Genomic DNA, 18363 nt, shown 5'->3' with positions numbered 1-18363 from the left:
AAGCACCCCGGGGTGCCATTGGAAGCTCTTCCCCGGACACACTCTCCCTAAAGCCAGGACCTCCCACACTCTCACGTCGGCTTACTGACACTTGTAGATCCACACATGTGAGTATCCATCCAGGTATATTTGTTCCAAAGCCGCAGGCAGTAAGGAGTTATGGTCACAACTCACTAGTTTTCAGCAAATCATGGCCCCCTTTCCTCCTGAGCTCCCAGTGAGACCCCACTTCCCAGCCTGCTCTGTGAGGGGAAGCTGGGAGCTTACCTCCAGGCCTGGCCCATAAACCCTTCCACGTAAAGCCCTCAGCTCTTTCCACATCCGTCTGCTGAATGGAGGAGGTGATACTAAGGCCTAAAGCAGTGGTTCTCAGCCTTGGTCGTGCAAAGAAATCACCTGTGGGAGCTTTCACACTCTCTATGGCCAGGCTGCCTCCCAGACCAATGAAACCAGGATCTCAGGAAGTGGAAGCCAGCCTTCAGAAGTTGTGAAGCCTCTGGGAGTTTCCTCTGTGCAGCCAAGGTTAAGGAGCCCTGCCCTAGAGGGGTAGTTCTCAGCATGTGTCCCCTGTCTGCGGCATCAGCATCTCATAGGGAGGTGTGAGAAAACGCGCATCCTCCGGCCCTAGCCTAGACTTGCTGAGTCAGAACTCGGAAAATCACCTTTTCAGCTTTCCAGCTGATTCTGATGTCGACTTACTTGTCCTAGAGGAAAGTAAGCCACCAGACGAGAAGAGCCTGGTCCTGAGCTGCTGTATCGGGAATACCCGTGTTGGAGTATGAGTGAAAAATAAGCCATTGGTTCAATAGGTCAGTGTTTGCACAGCTTGAAAGAGAGGCTGGAACACGCGACGGTGAGACGAAGCAGGGGTGTGTAAGAGCTGGCTCCTACCAGCTCATTTGATCCGTTTTCAGGAGTTTTGCAAGCCAGGGGACTTCACACGGGTAGCTTAAAATTGGCCAAGGCTAGAATATTTACACCATGGAAAGCGTCAAATGCTGAAAGTCCGGGCTTGTTTTCCCAGAAAGCCAGCTGTTAAACATTAACCAGCACACTGTTAGGACCAAGTATCAGAGGAGGTAGGCTGGTGCACCGCCCCGGGCTGTCATGAACCATCAAAGGAAATGCTGCCAACACGTGAGGCTCCCTAGACCCGGCCCGCACTCGGGCTTCTCTTGACAAAGCCAGTCTTGGCCAAGTCCTTGTTTTTAGTACTTTCAGAAGTTGAGAGAGGGGGACCAGTAGGAAGCAGAGAGGGTGGATGGTTGGAAGAAATTTCTTACCGGTTGAGTGATTGATAGGTTCAGGGCAGGGTTTCCCAACTTTGGCACAGCTGACACTTGGGGTCGGATCCTTCTGGGTTGTGGGGGGTGTCCTGTGCCCTGTCGCATCCCTGGCCTGTACCCACTAGATGCCGTGAATCTCCCCCTCTCCCTCCAGGGATTGCCAAATATCTCCCAGAGGGCAACACCACCTCCGCTGCAGAAGCTCTAATTAAGCACTAAGAAGGGAAGAGATACACTTAGGAGGAGGGCTAGGCTCCGCCCACCATCTCAGCCCCACAACAGCTTCGAGAAGAGTGCTTGGGTTCAACGGCGATCACTCCACTGCTGTCTTCAGCAAGATCTGTTCCTTGGTTTCCCATCACCTGGCTTAGGCCCTTTCTGTCTTGCTTGTGCCCGGACCCCAGAGCCTTTCCATCACCTTTAGCTCCCAGTTTGAGTGTCTGCTGGTTCTCTCGAAGTGCCTCAGGTGTGTTCGCTTCTCCTGGTAACACCTGGGGCCTCAATCTCTCCCTCAAGGCAGTATGGCACAGTGATTGAGAATACTGGTTCCAGAGTTCCCATCGTGGCACAGTGGTTAATGAACCTGACTAGGAACCATGAGGTTGCTGGTTCCATTCCTGGCCTTGCTCAGTGGGTTAAGGATCCGGCATTGCTGTGAGCTGTGGTGTAGATAGACGTGGCTGGCTCGGATCCTGCGTTGCTGTGGCTCTGGCGTAGGCCAGCGGCTACAACTCTGATTAGACCCCTAGCCTTGGAACCTCCACATGCAGCAGGAGCAGCCCTAGAAACGGCAAAAAAAAAAAAAAAAAAAAGAGAGAGAGAGAGAGAGAGAGAGAATACTGGTTTCAATGGCAATCGGATCCTGCCCTGCCCAGCTTTAGCTGTGTGACTTTGCACACGTTTCTTAACCTCTCTGAGCCTCCATTTCCTCGTTGATTAAGTAAGGGGAAATACTCTTTTCTACTTTGCAGAGCTATTGAGAGAATAAAATGAGACACTGCTCAACAAGCCTTGACTATGGTTTTTTAATAAACAGCCGGCAGAGTGCAGCTGGGGTGATGGACCCCGTGCTGCCTGCTGGGTGTGCACTACCGAGCAAAACACAACCCACAGTCCCACGCCCTGTAGCTCCCAGTCCAGTGGGGAAGACCGTGCATTCAGCAGGTCTCGTGTTGTGAAGTGCGTGCCAGAAAAGGATCCACCCGTGCCTGGTACCGGACCTCCATGCTGAAGAAACACGGAGGAGCCTAACCACGCCTTCAGGGGTTGGAATTGGGGCTCCTTGAAAAAATAAACGTGGGGGGGGGGAGTTTCCGTCGTGGCTCAGCGGAGGCAAACTGGCATCCATGAGGACGCAGGTTTGATCCCTGGCCTCGCTCAGTGGATTAAGGATCTGGCGTTGCCGTGAGCTGTGGTGTAGGTTGCAGATGCGGCTTGGACCCCCGAGCTGCTGTGGCTGAGGTGTAGGTTGGCAGCTCCAGCTCCGATTCAACCCCCAGCCTGGGAACCTCCATATGCCGCAGGTGCAGCCCTAAAAAGACAAAAAAATTAAAAATTAAAAATAAACACAGGCACCGTGCTTTTTGCGCCTTTGTCTGTCTGCAAACACACGCCTCCCACTTTGCCCTTTTCATGTCCCACACTCCGCCGGGGCAGCCTGAGTTTTCGAGACCTTCCTGATGAAACACCAAATATTTTTTCTCTTTTCCTCTCCCTTTTATCATATCCGCCATATCGAGCTCCCATTCCTTTCTTCTGTTGTGTAGGTACTGTTTCAATGTGTATCTTATTATTTCAATGTGTTCCCATAACATGGGTATTGATTTTTGTGTGTTGTTTTAAACGTTAATTATGAAAAATCTCTAAGGTACACAAAAGTGGAGGTAATATAACAAAGGTCCATGGTAGCCACTGGTAGTTTGAACAACTACCACTATTTTGCCAATTTTTAAAAATCGAATTTCCTTCCTCCATGCCCACTTTTCTCTTTCGGGAGTATGTGAAAACAAATTCTGGACATTGTGTCATTTCGCCCAGAAATACTTCAGTACGCATTTCCAACAGAAACCGACCTTTTAGCGAGTTCCTGCTATGGCTCAGTGAACAAACCTGACAAGTATCCATGAGGACGTAGGTTCCATCCCTGGCCTCAGTCAGTGGGTTAAGGACCAGGGGTTGCCATGAGCTGTGGTGTAGGTCACAGATGCAGCTCAGATCCCACATTGCTGTGGCTGTGGCATAGGCCGGCATCTGCAGCTCTGATCGGACCCCTAGCCTGGGAACTTCCAACTGCGGCAGGTCTTAAAAAAAGAAAGAAAAGAAAAAGAAAATGACCTTTAAAAAACTCATAATCACCAAGTGGATTCACCTCCCCACCCCCAAATACATTGTTTTTAAAGAATGTTGCCATGGTTACCTCTGAACCATCACTTTTTCGCTTCAGCCTAGGGCCTTGTTGGGAACCTGAATTTGACCTCTTCTTTCTCTCAGTGATGGACACCGGGCTGTGGACAACTTCCCTCCACCACAAGTAAAGCTGCAGGGGACATTCTCACACACGTCTCCTGTGGCCTGTGTGAGAACTTGCCAGGGAGCGGAATTGCTAGTCACGTGGTATGAGCATTTACATAATTTGACCGAGAAGACCACACCACCCTCCAGAGTGGCTGCACCAGTCCTTCCTACAGGGAGCATGTAGCGGTTCAGTGTCCTCACACCCTGCCAACACCTGGACTTGCCCAGCTTTCTGATTATTAATCTAACAGGTATTAAAAAATACTCATTTGAATTCTTGTTTTCTTTAGTGATTAACAATGATTTTGTATATTTTGTCATGTATGTGTTAGCTTTTAGTGTTACCTGGTCTACAAATTGCACGGTCATTGTCTTTTGTCCATTTTTCTAAAAGGTTGTTCTCCTTTTTCTTGGTTTGTAGGAATTTCTTGTATAGTCTAGCTATCAGACCCTTGTCAATTTTCCACATTGCAAGCATCTTCGCCCATTCTGTCATCCCGTCCATGGTCAGAGCCCTACTTTTGATCCAGTAGCCACACGTCCCTTCCCTCACCAGCTCCAGGGTGATATCCTGCTCAGCCTCTCTATTCAAGGGAGTCATGGACTCCTCGCCAGTACAGGTTTAGGAATAGAGTTGGGACCAATTCTCCACTAAGGCAGGGAAGTCGGCCAGATTTCCTCACTCTTCAGAGACACAAGAGCTGGTCTCTCCTTTCCATGGTGTTCCCTGAATATGACATGGAGCTTCTGTAGCCATCTTGCTACCACCCTGACGATAACTACCCCCATGAAGACTTGGCATCCTTGGGGGCATTGTGGAGCCTGTGTCAAAGTGGAGCCCATATCTTGGGGCCTGTCCCACCTCTGGTCTTCCTTTTAAGTGCAATAATAAACATCCTTTTTGTCTAAACTAGATTCAGCCAGGGTTTCTGATGCTTGCGGTGAAGATAAGGACAGACAGTGTCTCTAAGCCAGAGGCTTTTGATTTTTTTAAACTATAATCACCAATCAGAATTCATTTCATACACATAACTGAAATAACAGGCATCTTTATTACATCTGATGTGATTCGATGGTCTATTCTCTTTCTTATAATGCTGTGTGTGACCCGCTGAATTGATTAAGCAAGTGAATAATGGGTTATGACCCACAGTTTGAAAAACACCGCTCTAGGTCTCAGCCCTCTGTGTTGAGGCCTGAAGGAAAAATAAGCATTAGTCATCTAAGACAGTGGGCAGGGAGAATGGCAAAGAGAGTTTTTTTTCCTACAAGGCCCCAAGGGGAAGGGACCAATCAGATACCTCCTTCTCCCCAGGATGACCACAGAGTGAGCCCTTGATAAGCCTTCGCTGATTGGCTGTATTCCCTCCCACAGCTCTCCTCCCCTGAAATGCTTTTCTGCAGCCTTGTTCTGTGAACAGATGAGGCTGGAGTTCTTATCTCACCTCTGCCTGGCCCTCAAGACGCCGAGAGCCCCAAAGTCTGCTAATTAGAGATGGCTGGGAGGATTACCAGGGCCCTGTTGTGGCAGCTGTGCCCAGCTCTGAATTCAATATCCAGTGCCCCACAGGGTAAGGGCTCACCTTGATAGGCCCCCAAGACAAAGCAGGGAGACAGACAGGGTTTGTTCTCAACAGAGCCCTCACCCTCTGAATACAGTTTTTGTTTAAGCCCCAAGGCTGGGAACATTCCATGGCCTGGCCAACTCCCCGTCTTCTCAAGGTCAGTCCTTCCTCAGCATTCCTCTTTGGAAACATCTCCCACGGCTGGCCCTGCTCCTGCCCCCTGGCTTCAGGGGCAGTTATATAACTCTTAGGAAGACCTAGAAATGCAAGCATACGGTGTCCTCAATTCCTGGCGCAGACTGGCTGCTTCACATTTTTAGCTGCTGCTGAGAGACTGGCTTCACACACAAACGAGCACACACGTACGCATCCCTGACTCATAACCACATTTCTGCTGCAGATTTTTTTTTTAATTAAATCCAACATCTGGAGCCACATAAAGGTGAAAGCATAGGACATCTTAACCCAGTAACCGATGGGGAAGACAAGTGTGTTCACTAGAACAGGTGGATGGAGAGGCCTCTGAGGCAGGACCCAGAGAGGCCATATCATGGTGCCACTACAACTGCAGAGCCAAGAGGCCTTGCATCCCTGGATTTAGCTCTGAGGACTTGGCTGGGCAGAGGGTGTTTTGCAGCTGAATTCCCTAACCAAAGCCTGCTAAGTGTGGTGCTGAGCTCACAAATTCAGCATGCGTGACATGCTTACAATGAATAAAAGGTTAGAGAAAGAAGATGGGTTTCAGGGGGTGGAGGAGAACCTAGAGGCCCTGAAAATGAAGACACCAAAAGCACTTTATTTAAAGCAGAGAATAGGGTATATATTTAGAGTAGTGTAGCTGTTAAGAGCACACTGTTTATAGATCAGCCCGATTCCCACTCTGGCTCTGCTGCTTTTTGGCTGTGACCTTCAACAAGGCTCGCAATCTCTGAGGCTTGGTTTTCCAACATGTACAATGGACAGAATACTGTGAGGGTGTGGTGAGAATTATCTGAGATTGCAGAGCACTTAGTATAATGACTGTAAAGAGAAAGGGTTCTATAAATGTAGCTGGAACTACAGTTCACTTTAAAGGCAAGTGAAACGCCTTTCTTTTGGGTATTGGGTAATGGAATAAAGATATGTCAAGGTTTGTTTGTTTTGTTTCTTTTCTCTAGTACTTTAGAAAGTCTAATTTACTGCAGAAAGGAGGGCCTGACCTCAACAGACCCTGAGGTGGTTATTTCCAAGAAGCTAACCTGGGGGGGCCTCACTCACTTGGAGGTTATGGGACCTCACCTGCTGACTTCGAGGGCTCTACGGCTGTTGGTCTGTGCTGCACTCATCGTGCTCCTTCAGGACAAGATGTCCTTGTGCGTGAGCTCCTGGGAGCATAGGTGGGGGAAATAATGGGAGCAGCAAATGCAAACAGAAGGTGGAGCATAGAGCAGACACACTCACGAGGGTCAAGGCTGCTGGCTGTCTGGGTGTGGCTGGCTCCCCCGCAGGCTCTCTCAACCCAGGCACCTTCTGCTTTCCCTCCCCCCACCTGAACTCAGAGAAGCAGGTGCTCAGAGTGGGTGTTTCCAATAGTGCTGCTTGTGTAGTGAAAAAAGAACTGGTACCATTTCCCAGGGCCTAATTAAATGCGGGTTCTGTGTATGTGTATTTTCTCCCTGAATTCTCACAACACCCCTATTAACTCCCGTTTACAAATGAGGAGACCCACCGTGAGGCTTGCAGACATCCAGTTGTAAAGGGCAGTAGCGGCAGAGAAAGTAATTTACTTTAGAATCAGCCAGGGGACAACCCCCTTTAGAGATAGTCTCGCTGCATTCTTTTAACATTCCAGAAGCTTCATCCTCCTTCTAGAGTAAAAGGATCTGAGGTCTTTTTGGAGAGCCCACGCCGTCCCCCGGGTAGTGCCAGGGGTGTAGATGACGCGATATGCCTATCAGGTAAGGAAGAGGAAACTGCCTCTCTAGGCTGACTGCCCGCATCGGCTTGGGGCATTGCGATAAGCACTTTATGACTGCACAAGCATTACCTCATTCAGTCCTCACACAGCCCATGAGACAGGAAGCCATTTTACTGGTGAGGAAAGCAAGATCCCCAGGCTCTAAGGATGCTCCGGAGTCGCCCAGGTTGGTCTGAGTACTCAGCTGCCGCTGCGCTCAGGGCGCGCGGGTTCGGCTCTGCGGTACGGCGGCCGCCGAGGGTCCTGCCGCAGAGCCCAGAGCTTCGCGGCTTTTCTTCTGACCCGGCGGTGGCCGCTGGAAGCTTATCTAGGCTTCCAACCCCGCTCGGGCCTCGGCGGGCCCGCATCGGAGAGAGCAGAGGGTTTTCCGGGAGGAAAGCTCTGTCCCCGCCCCGCTGGTCCCTCGCTAGGGCTCCTGTGCTCAGAGCCCCCACTTGACCTTGGTCAAACCCGGAGAGACTCTCCCACATATTCCTAAGAGTCGTGCTGGGAACTGGCTGGCTGGAGAGCCCTTGTCCGCGTGTTCGCCAGACTTGAAACTGTAGTGCAGCGCCGATGCCTTCCAGTCATCACGTCGTTGAAAATACTGAGAACAATAAAATTATTTTAAGAGCAGTTCTACCAAACAATTCTTGCTGTTGGCATACATTTTCATTCTACATTTATGTCTATGAATTTATTTTTACATAGCTGTGATGAAATGCACCTACTAATGTGAATCAAGGATTGTTTTCACTTTCATAACAAATATTTTTGTTATGGTATTACAGACGCTTTCTAACTATAACTTTTAACGACGATTTTTTTTTTTTTAATTGGATGCATATGCTAGTATTTACCTGAGCATTTTCCAAATGTTTATCCTGGGCTTAACGCAATTACCAGGAACCTTTAAAGTGGAATAGGGGAGTTCCTGTTGTGCCTCAGTGGCAACAAATCCGACTAGGAACCATGAGAATGAGGGTTCAGTCCCTGGCCTCACTCAGCGGGTTAAAGATCCGGTGTTGCTGTGAGCCATGGTGTAGGTCACAGACACAACTCGGATCGGCGTTCCTGTGGCTGTAGTGTAGGTGGGCAGCTGTAGCTCAGAATCGACCCCTAGCCTGGGAACTTCCATATGCCCCAGGTACAGCCCTAAAAAACAAATACACACATAAGGAAGCAGAAGAGAATCAGAGTGAGTTGTGACTACAAAAAAGGATCAGAGCGACACATTGTGAAAAGTACCCAACTCACCTTAGCTGGCTTTGAAAATGAAAGGTGAGGCCACAAGCCAAGGAATACAGAGGGCATCCAGCCCTGGTAAGGAAATGATTTCTCTCCTGTGAAATTGGATTGTGATGATCATATACAACTACAGATGTGATAAATTCATTTGAGTAATAAAATAAAATAAAAAAGGAAATGATTTCTCCACCAGAGCCTCCTGAAAGGAGTGCAGCCCTGACCATACTTGAATTTTAGCCCAGTGAGGCCTGTGTCAGATTTCCAGCCTACAAAACTGTAAAATAATAAACTGTTAAAAAAATAAACCTGTGTCAGATTTCTAGCCTACAAAACTGTAAAATTTTAAAATGAAACAATAAACTGTAAAATAATAAGTGGTACTGTTTTAAGCCATGACATGTACAGTAATATGTTATAGCAGCAATGAGAAACTCACAAGGTAAGCAATTCCACTTTCCTTTTTTTGGCCATGACCAATGGCATTCAGAAGTTCCTGGGCCAGGCGTTCCCATTGTGGCTCAGTGGTTAACGAATCCAACTAGGAACCATGAGGTTTTGGGTTCGATCCCTGGCTTTGCTCAGTGGGTTAGGGATCCGGTGTTGCTGTGAGCTGTGGTGTAGATTGCAGACACAGCTTGGATCCCCACGATGCTATGGCTGTGGCTGTGGCGTGGGCCAGTGGCTACAGCTCCGATTGGGCCCCTAGCCTGGGAACCTCCATATGCTGCAGGAGTGGCCTAAGAAATGGCAAAAAGACAAAAAAAAAAAAAAAAAAAAAAAAAAAGAAGAAGTTCCTGGGCCAGGAATCCAACTTGCCCCACAGCAGCCACCTGAGCTACAGCAGTGACCATGCTGGATCCTTAACCCATTGAGCCACCAGGGAACCCCAATTCCACTTCCTTAGTGATTCCCAAGGGGTCACTTATAGGGTAAGAAGGACTCAGCGGGAACAATGAGGAGAAAGCAGTTGGTACAGCTTCTCCAATGAATTAGCCTTGGTCCTTGTTGTAGACTGAATGTTTGTGTCCACCTCACCCCAATTCATATACTGAAATCCCAGCTCCCAGTGTGATGGAATTTGGAGGTGGGTCCTTGAGAGGTAATTAAGCCATGTAGGTGGAGCCCACATGAGTGGGGTTAGTGTTCTTATAAAAGGGGTCCCAGAGAGATCCCTCATCCTCTTCCTGCCACCTGAGGGTATGAGAAGATGGCAGTCTGCAAGCCTCACCGGAGCCAGACCAGGCTGGCATCCTGACCTTGAACTTCCAGCCTCCAAAATTATAGGAAATAAACCTCTGCTGTTTATAAGCCACCCAGTTTACGGTACTGTGTTATAGCAGCCCCAACTGACTAAGACAGCCGTCTTGTCTTGGCCAAGGAGTGAGATTTTAGTATTTCTCTATAAGCTTCTTGGATTGAAATAATAAACTGAGAGCTTTAGCAGCATATGAGAGTGCAGGGTTCATCTCTATCAATCATGTGCAAGCTTTCTTTCATCAGAGGACTCTTCTTTTTAAAAATAGGAAAGAGTGGCATTTAATATTCAAGACACGTAAAAGTAGAGCTGTTCTGACTGAAATCCAAGCTTCCTTTTCTTTTCCCTCACCTGAAAGGCTCTGGCACTTAGGACAGAGTTGGGCAACCGTAGATCCAGACCACTGGACTCCTGGGCTGGAGAGCTGCAAAGCAAAAACGAGAACTCAGGTCTGCAGCCTTCACCCAGAAGCCTACAGAGAGATCACTGTGAGCTCAGAATGCTCTGTATAGATGGGCTTTCCCTGCCGCCCGCCATCAATGAGGTCTCCCCAGCAGAACACCTATGGCTTTCCTACAGGCAGGTCTAGCCCTGCATTTTCATGGTTTTTAATTTTGTTTTTGTTTTGTCTTTTTGCGTCTTTTCACACCCGCGGCATATGGAGCTTCCCAGGCTAGGGGTCAAATCGGAGCTACGCTGTCAGCCTGCATCAGAGCCACAGCAACACCAGACCCGGGCCGTGACTGCGACCTACACCACAGCTCACGGCAACGCCGGATCCTTAACCCACTGGGACTCGAACCCCAAACCTCATGGTTCCTAGTCGGATTGGTTTCCCCTGCGCCTCGACGGGAACTCCTTCATGGTTTGTTTTATGTTTTATTTTGTTGTTATGTACTGGGTCTTCCCACTCATAGCCACTCTGTACCTGGAACAGGCAGCCTATGACATGGTGTGACTCATGTGCCAACACAAGTACCATCCGACTCCAACCTTTCTCCCCACCAACCTACCATGATGCCTGACACTCCACCATGGGAGGCACTAAGACATTGCCTCAAGAAGGCTTCCTTCAAAATTCAATTAGCATTTGTCGCTGCATCTACGGCTCAGGTGGTGCCATACTTACACCTCTTTAAAATCAGGATGTAACTTTAAATCTCTAGAATCTTGCAATTATGACTGTTTTTCCTTCACGGCACACAAACTGCTGGAGCATCTTGTAATCAATGACATCTTAGATTTGAAGAAATATGGTTTGGGACTTAGGGAGATGAGAAATAAATTAAACCATTCGTAGCCTTGAAGGCTGAATTAGAGATCAGAATCCACAGAGAACGGACACCTTCAGAGAAGAACCTGGTTAGGAGGAGAAGAGCAGGAAAGACTGGGTGTAGATAGTTTGCGTGTGTGCGCGCGCATGCGTGTGCAAGGTAGAGTCTACACAGTATGACGAGAGGTCTGAGCAAGCAAGAACCACCCAGAGAGATGAGGGGATGGGGACAGAGGAGGCATGCTCTAAGGCTATATAAAGTTTCTGTCCTGACATGATAAATTAGTTACTATCCTCATTTGTTCTTGGAGGCAAACAAGATTCCAAAAGGATTGACAGAGTTTACGTTACAATGGCGTTCCTTATTTGGGAGACTGTAAGTAATTAAGTAAGTATCAAATATATAGCTGCAAGCATAAATCTTACAAAGTGGACATACTTATCATTTCTGTGTGCTGGCTAAAGACTAGATGACAGCCAGTGTCAACCATAAAGAGTAACTATTAGTCCACCGGGTTTCTGTTCGTTCTTCCAGTTCTTTAGGTTGAATGAACGGCTAATTCAGTTAACTAGCGTCCTTTGCCTTAATCAAAGGTAACAACCCCCAAGTCTTTACCAATTCTAGGATGACCTTTAAGATCCAAAAACCAAAAATATACCTTTTGGAGTTCCCATTGTGGCTCAGTGATAACGAATCCAACGAGTATCTATGAGGACATGGGTTCCATCCCTGGCCTCGCTCAGTGGGTTAAGGATCCGGCATTGCCATGAGCTGTGGTGTAGGTCGAAGACGCAGCTTGGATCCTGAATGGCTGTGGCTGTGGCTGTGGCTGTGGCATAGGCGGGCAGCTGTAGCTCCGATTAGACCTCTAGCCTGGGAACCTCCATATGCCGAGGGTGCGGCCCTAAAAAGACAATAAATAAATAAATAAAACCAAAAAATATACCTTTGAAATAGAGACTTACTTTCATTAACCAATAATTATGATTAAGACAGGAGTTTGTGATGTAAACCCTTTTGTGTGGGAATGGAAGGAGAAACCCAAATTACAATTCAGGGACTTGTTATTTTGTCTTCCCTGCTGCAAAAATTAGCTATCACTTGGCATCCGGCCAAGGCCAAGAAGTCCTTTTTTGCTTGCCTTTCATTATAAATGTGGAGATGTGCGCCTCTGGAAAACAAATTGGCACCAACGCCTAATAAAATTCTGTGCAAAAGGACAACAGACCTTTGAAAATTACACCGAGGGAAAAACAACAGTTTTCTGCTAAAAGATTCGTGGTGTTGCTCTCTGAAACTCACCAATATGGATGCAAATAGTTGGAATATTTTTATGTTTGGCACAAAAGCAGAAAAGGTCTAAAGAAGAAATATCACGATGGCTTAACTGAACAGAACGGAATGAACCGAACATCTCTCAGCTCAACAACTCCCTCCCCAGTCCTTACAGCACCCTCGGTGGTGCACAAACCCTGTTCCCAGGATGCTCTGCAGAAGCTGCTGGCATTCTGCAATGTACTCACTGATCTGAGGGAAGGTACAGAGAATACAGACCTGCAGAAGTGACCACCGAACATGGCCCTACATGCACACATCGGCTGAGGGAGTGGAAAATTCTGCAGACAGATTCCATCTGTGAAATCAGTTCTCTGAGTTTTAGACTCATGAATGGTGAATCCCTGCACAGTGAGTTTCTGCAGAACACAGCCCATCTGGTGAGAAAAATGCCATGCCATAATCCAGCAGACGTTTCCTGAGGGCATACTGGGGACAAGACATGGCATTGGGCACCAGGGAGGGTAGAAAGTGGCATCATCTAGAGTCACTTCTCTCAAGGAGATCACCTTCCTGAAATGTCCACCACAGGCAGATGGGGTGCTGCTGTCACCCCACCACAGAGGATCACAGGGTGGGGTGGCATCATAGAGGAGGGGGAGATACAGTCCGATGCTGGATGGCAGGAGGGACGCAAACAGTGTGGGGACACATGGCAGGTGGAGGGAACTGCATTTGGTCCAGATCTTGAAGGAGGAGTGGGATTTTAACAGAGAATGATGGAAAAGGGGCACCAGGCCAGAGGAATCAGTAAGAACAAATGGATGAAGGCTAGAAAATACAGGGGTGTTTGGAGGAAGGGTGAGTTCCTTGGAATGACAGTGCCAGAGAAAGGGAGGCTGGGGCTGGATTGTGATGGGCAGCCCAGGTATCAACCTGCCGGACCCTATGTAGCTGTGGAGCAGAGAGGTATCCTATCGGGTCGCTCTATCTGTCTTTGCCTCTAGAACCATCCTTCAAGGACTCTGCCAAGGGAGGAGTGAATGCCTGTTGTAGCCTGGTTTTCCAGCAGTTAGAGGAATCAGACCCTGCGTGTGGTCTGATCTCATGCTTTAGCCTTTGTGTGCAGAGACTAAGGCTTTGTTGTGGTCTAACAGCCACTGCAACAAGCCTGCTTGGAGTCAGGCCACCCCGTGGGACCACCAAAGGGAACAATGAGGGCAGAGCCCAGCCAACTGAGAGATGCTCCTACTCCCCCCCACCCCCGCCCCACAACCTGGAGCTGAGGTCTCAGAGGTAGAACCCCATTCACCCCTACCCCATAATTAAGTTTAGAACATTTTTATCACCCCCCCCAAAGAAATTCTGCTCCCCTTAGCTATCACTTCCTGGCCCTTCCGATTGCCTCCTCAACCCTATGCAACCACTAGTCTACTTTCCATCTATAGAAATCTATAGAGATTCGCCTATTCTGGGCATTGTATGCAGGTAGAATCACAAAATGAGACCTCTCGTGTCTGGTTTCTTTCACTTAGCATAATGTCTTTGAGGTTCATCCATTCTGTAGAATTATCAATACCTCATTCTTTTTGAGGGGCCCAATATTATTCCAGTATGGGTATACCACATTTTATTTATCCATCCAACACTCGTAGGACAGCTGGGTTGTTACAACTTGATGAATTATGCTGCTATGAACACTCATGTACAAGTTTTTGTGTGGACCTGTGCTTTCAATTGTCTTGGGTATATGCCAAGGAGTAAATCTTTGCTGAATCTTTTACTTTTTTAATATATTTATATTTATATTTTTTCTTTTTAGGTCTGCACACACAGCACATGGAAGTTGCCTGGCTAAGGGTCAAATCAGAGCTGCAGCTGCTGGCCACAGCCACAGCCACAGCCACAGCCACGCCAGATGGCCACATCTGCAACCTACACCACATTTCATGGAAACTCTGAATCCTTAACCCACTGAGCAGGGCCAGCAATCAAACCCACATCTTCATAGATACTAGTCAGGTCATTACTGCTGAGTCACAGTGGGAACTCCTGAATCTTTTATTATTTAATCTCCATTTCTCCTAGCAATTTGGTGAATGAATGAAAATTGGTTTTAAAAAATGAATGAATTAAAGGCATCTCGTTTTCTTAGAAGATGTGTTTGGGGTTACTGCAAAGCACACCAACTTTTACTACTACTGGCCACTAAACCTGATCACAGTTCTCTTCTCGGCTCATTTAGGTTGAAGTAAGCCTAGGGTCCATCCCTCCACTACCCCAACCCTTCTTGGGAAGCTGAGGAGGCTGGGGTGGGTGGACATGAGTGTGCACCTGCCGACCCACCCAGGAAGCAGAGGCTTGTCTTGACGCTGCAGGTTCTCAGCACAGGGAAGCCCCCACCATTGATGGACTCATTCCAGGACATGGAGCTGCCAGGAGCCCATGGGACAAGGCAGGGCGGGTGTTCTCTCCCAAGGATGGCACCTAGGAGTTGCGCTGCAGAAGGGGAGGGGGGATGGGGAGAGGCGGCATTCCTCTGACCCACCAACCTAAGGGATGCTGGGTGAGGACTACGAGGGCCCTAAATGTAAGCATATTGGGTGGGAAGAGGCAGGTATGGGGTGGTAGCCTGAGGTGATCCCACGTGCACTTAGCATTCTGATAAGCATGTCGCCACCCATAATCCAAGTGTGTTATCAGTAACAGGGCTGCTCGGGGACTTGGAGCTCTCATCCCGATGTCAGAGGTCTCAGCCTCTGGGGCCCCCGCCTGCACATGCACCTCGTGCACCACCCACGCTCCTGCCCTGACTGGGCCTGGGCGGTTCAGCCAACAGCACAGCGCAAGTACAGGGCCAGCTGCCTCGGCAGCTGTGAACCCAGCTTCGTGAAGGGCAGTGGGCAGGGGCAGGTGCCTTCCCAGCTGGTACGAGGCAGGGCCGTACTCTCCCACGAGGTGCCCTGGTGCATGTACGCCCAGGTCAGGCTCCGCACAGATGGTCTCACAACCAGGGGCGCGGCTGTGCGGGGTTCACTGGTCTGAGCAGAGTTTCAGCAGGAGGCTGGCCTTCCTACGGGGGAGCAGAAGGAAACACCTTCCCGCCCAGGCGATCTGCTCACTCCCCTCCCCGCCTCCCCCTGGCTTCCCGAGGGCTCTTCCGGCCCAGCCGCCCCTGGGGGGCATCCTATTGTACCTATACGGCCCCTCCCTCCCTCCTGCCTTCTCTCTTTCTATTAGGAGATGAAAAATAAAATACTTGAGCAGAGTTTCTTTTTCCATAACAGCTTTCCTGAAACCTTCATAACCCAGTCCCCAGTTCAGAAATCCGCAGAAACTTCGCTGCCTCATGAAATCAGTCATGTCTAATATACCCACAAGCCTGGCCCTTACTCAGAGCCGCCATGGGTATTTAACGTGGAGCCAACATTGCAGGCTAAAATACTATTTAAGTGTTTTATTTTAAAAGCAATGCATAATCCATGTAGAAAATAAGAAAAGCATAAGGAAAGATATAAAAACCATCTAGGAGTGCCCGTCGTGCCTCAGCTGTAACAAACCCACCTAGGATCCATGAGGACGCAGGTTCAATCCCTGGCCTTGCTCAGTGGGTTGAGGATCTGGCATTGCCGTGACGGTGGTGTGGGTCACAGATGCAGCTCGGATCCCGCGTTGCTGTGGCTGTGGCAAAGGCCAGCAGCCACAGCTCCGATTCGACTCCTAGCCTAGGCACCTCCCCATGCCGCGGGTACAGCCCTAAAAAGCAATAGATAAATAAAATGAGCTTGGGAAAAAAAAAAAAATCTAAAACCCACACCCAGAAATAACTCCTGGAAACTGTTGGTATATATTCTGCTGTTGTTCTGTTTATGACTTTTTTCCAAGATCGCCATCCGAATCTGCATGATGTCTTACAGCATGCTCAACACATTATGACCATATCACAACGCCATAATTTTTTTGCAATATCAATGCCTTGTATATATAATAGTCTATCACATAGGCTTAATGTATTTTATGTAATCAATGCCTCAATGTTCCTTATATTGGCTACTTTCGATTTGTAAATGTGTAAGTGATATGATGAGATGTAATCTGTACAGAAATATTTTTGCACATTCCTGAATATTTTCTTAGGATACATTCCTAGAAAGGATCAAAAGTTAGGAACATTTTTAAAGCCTCTTAAACCCATTGCATAATTGCCCCTCAGAAGGGTGGTATCGATTTACACTCCCACTGGATTTGCCTACAGTTTGTAATAAGCTCAACTTCTGATTGGAAGCTTCAAAGCACAAAAGAGAAGACAGAGTTCCCGTCGAGGCATAGCAAAAACGAATCTGATTAGGAGGTTGCGGGTTCGGTCCCTGCCCTTGCTCAGTGGGTTAAGGACCTAGCTTTGCCGTGAGCTGTGGTGTAGGTTGCAGACACGGCTCAGATCCCGTGTTGCTGTGGCTCTGGCATAGGCCGGCGGCTACAGCTCCCATTAGACCTCTAGCCTGGGAACCTCCATATGCCATGGATGCGGCCCTAAAAAGACAAAAAGACAAAAAAAAAAAAAAAAAAAGAGAGAGAGAGAGAAGACAAGGACTGCAATATGAGCATGCCCAATGATATCAAAAGGCAGAGTAAGACAAACAGATAAAACAGGCACATTGCTGGGCAGAACAGAAAGGCCTGCTTTCGCCAAGGTACCTTTATTCATCAAGAAAATGTTAACACCACAGCACAAGCTCTCCACCCCCAGTGTCCTCTGCTTTGAAAAGCAGGGAAGTAGGAGTTCCCTGGTGGCTCAGTGGGTTAAGGACTGGTGTTGTCACAGTTGTGGCACAGTTTGGATCCCTGGCCTGGAAATTTTCATATGCTGCAGGTGCAGCCAAAAAAAAAGGGGGGGGGGACAGGCGCATACATATATTTTAGAGAGATTTCCTTTCAAAGCCTTCACAAAAGCAAGTACCAGCACAGCAGAACCAGGCGACTTGGCATCAGAAGTTTCAAGGCCCACCTCACCTGCCGGCCCCATAGAAACACATTGAATCGGTTGCCTTCTCGGGCCCTCGGTTTCCTCATCTGTAGTCAAGAATAATATTAAAACCTGCCAATGGGGTTCGTGCGGGCATCAGACACAATCAAGTATATCAACATACTTTGTAAAGAGACAAGTGCTGACCTCGTTGCTAAGACTGGGAGCTTGAAGGAATAAGCACTGTTCTGCAGGGCGGACGGTGTCATTTCCCTGGAGATGTGGGGAAAGCTGGAGTCTGGCTGCCATTCTTTCCTGTTCCCACAGCATCTGAAAACACCCAGACATCCCACCAGTACGTTCTTTCAACATCGAGGAGACTGAATAAGGTCTCATTTCTGTGAGTCACCGGAGGAGAAAGGCAAGGTCTTTTCCTCTTTAAATTCTGACCCACAAGGTTTTGCTCTACGCATGACCACCTCAAGGCGTTTCTCGGTCCTTCATGTCCTGGGAATTTAATCGTTCTACATTTGCAGGAAGCTTAATTGGCTCTGCTGCTGGACGATCTGCTCCTGCCATTTTCCTTTGCCTTCGTGGCAAGCCTCGGAGGAGAAACTGGAAATAATAGTGTCCCAAGGTGAAAGGAGGTGATGTGCCAGAAATAGCTTGGAAGAGTGTACAATGCTTGGCAGAGGCGAGCTCTAATCCTCGTTCAGTTGTGATGGAAGGAGCCGCTGTGCAGGACAGCCCGGGGAGCAGAGAGTTAGGAACGTGAACTGGGGGGCAGAAAAGTATGATGCTGTGTCCTGGCCTTGTGCCCGACTAGGCATGTTATGTGATTCACCGAAACCCCATTTTCTCCTCTTGATGACTGTTTCGCCCTCTGCAGTGGCTCTCTTTCTCATGTGTTTGTTGTCGCCCTCTCTCCCCTGGAAGGGAGGCTCTGGGAGGGCAGAGATGTACCCGGTCTAGTTCACAGATAGATCCTTAAGACCAAGAAGGGCATCTACCTCCAAGGTCTTTGTCAAACAAATAAGGGATCCTGGC

At 48.4% G+C, this 18363-nt stretch overlaps 1 long non-coding RNA gene across 4 annotated transcripts in view; it reads right to left on the bottom strand.

Annotated features, from left to right (window-relative positions):
* Positions 1-3001: 3001 nt before the first annotated feature.
* LOC110260338 (uncharacterized) overlaps positions 3002-18363 on the bottom strand; it is a 77061-nt gene continuing 61699 nt past the window's right edge. Inside the window, exons 2-4 of one of the 4 annotated variants that reach the window (XR_014844432.1) lie at positions 15918-17646; positions 10156-10228; positions 3002-7908 (exon numbers count right to left, since the gene is read on the bottom strand). This is a non-coding gene — a long non-coding RNA (uncharacterized LOC110260338). The remainder of the gene's footprint in view (positions 7909-10155; positions 10229-15917; positions 17647-18363) is intronic. The other 3 variants (XR_014844430.1, XR_014844431.1, XR_002343471.2) reach the window with 3 other exon arrangements.

Source organism: Sus scrofa, chromosome 4, assembly GCF_054392235.1.
Source record: "Sus scrofa isolate SSC_HxYL_T2T_F1_AM1 chromosome 4, Sscrofa_HxYL_maternal_Yorkshire_Landrace_v2.0, whole genome shotgun sequence".
In the NCBI taxonomy this organism is placed as follows: Eukaryota; Metazoa; Chordata; class Mammalia; order Artiodactyla; family Suidae; genus Sus; species Sus scrofa.
Note: the sequence above shows the minus strand (reverse complement) of the source record. Positions and strands in the feature narration are given on the sequence as shown.